Source organism: Austrofundulus limnaeus, unplaced genomic scaffold (genome assembly GCF_001266775.1).
Source record: "Austrofundulus limnaeus strain Quisiro unplaced genomic scaffold, Austrofundulus_limnaeus-1.0 Scaffold3, whole genome shotgun sequence".
Taxonomy (NCBI): Eukaryota; Metazoa; Chordata; class Actinopteri; order Cyprinodontiformes; family Rivulidae; genus Austrofundulus; species Austrofundulus limnaeus.
In genome coordinates, this window is record NW_013952405.1 from 389088 (window position 1) to 390560 (window position 1473).

Sequence of the window (1473 nt, forward strand, 5' to 3'; positions counted from 1 at the left end):
TATATAAACAAACAACTGACTTGAAACACGTTTCTCAGAAAAGTGACAGGGTGCGCATCCGCTGGGGGTACTTTTTTCACCATAACACCGGCCCACTTTCAAAAGGGGAGGAGCGAGCAGATTCATCTTGTTTACTGATTGGCCAAGCCACATTTCTGTCCTTGACTTTGCTCCAAACATATTACAGTACAGAACAAAATGGAGAAATGGCAGCAAGCCAATAATACTGCAGATATGATACAAACAAATATATCAGAGCAGTTTTCTTTCAGGACAGCGGAGTGGATGACAGCTGAGATTATGATGGTAAATGTATAAAACACAACTGTGYTAAAATAAAACACTGACAAATTCATTTTTCCATCTGTACACATGTCCGCGGGATGGCAAAGGTAAAAGGGTTGGGTTCAACCAAGGGGTTAGCTATCGAAAGCTAACGCACCTGAAACGCGACTTGAGCAAGAACTGAACCTTCGTGTTTGTCATCCTTTCTTACATAAATTAGTACATTTCAAACTGGCAGTGCTGTGAGGTGTGTACCACTCAGCTAAAGATGTCTGTACTGGAAGCCTGAGTTACGCCAGCTTTGCTCGGTTCCTACCCGGATGCTGAGCAGCCGGAGACGGACGGGAGGAAGGGAGCTCCGCATCGGCTAGCAGACAAGCTAACCGGGAGATTAGCTATTTTCAGCCCACAACCCCACAAAGCTTTGGGTGCTTTCAATCCAGAAGCGACACTTACCTCACGGAAACGATTAGGGCGCTCTGCTGTTTTAAAATTATTATTGTTGTGGTTTTCTTCTGTTAAAGGTCATAGTTCGTGACCCCAAACCGCCAGCGCATTGATGTAGTTTTTTTTTTTTCTTTTCTTCCTCCCACTCGCGTCCGCGTGCTCAACACCCCTCCTCGCCGTTGGCGCGAGCCAGACAGGAGTGACGTCATTATGTCTGTCTCCAGACTTCATTGAAGTTATTTGTAAAAAAAAAACTTTAAAAAATATATTTAAATTTAGGCTTGATAGAAGACAATGATGTTGTTTTGACAGAAATGTGATGGATTACTGATTTTATTTTCTTTTTGTGCACCTTCAGTGTTTCCATTTGGCCCATTTTTAACTTACCTAATATAATTTTGTTGTTCTAATAATATACATTAATCTAAAGCACCCATTATATCAAGTTGTTTTTTAAATAATCTGAAACACTTAATATGAATAATATATATATGATAATATGAATAAATCTTTCAAAAAGGATGGAGCATTGTTTCTAATCCTTTATACCTCTTCTACACACACAGCTTCCTGAGTGATATCAGCTGCTTAAATACAGTACAATATACAGACGAGCTTTTGTCCCACCTGCTTTTAAAGCACATGTTACACACACTCCTATTGCAAGTGATGCCCACACTGTGGAGTGGATGGTGTAATGTACTATATTTTAATGTAGGCATAAGTATGCAGTACATATTA

The 1473-nt window shown here is 40.1% G+C and overlaps 1 protein-coding gene across 2 annotated transcripts in view; it reads right to left on the reverse strand.

The window, feature by feature from the left end:
- The window catches only part of nr2c2 (nuclear receptor subfamily 2, group C, member 2), a 16406-nt gene extending 15506 nt beyond the window's left edge, over window positions 1-900 (reverse strand). The window contains exon 1 of one of the 2 annotated variants that reach the window (XM_014016032.1): window positions 742-896. The gene's annotated coding sequence lies outside the window, so the exon portion shown is untranslated. Of the gene's footprint in view, window positions 1-741 lie in introns of both variants that reach the window. The other variant, XM_014016038.1, reaches the window with a different exon arrangement.
- Between the last annotated feature and the right edge of the window lie 573 nt (window positions 901-1473).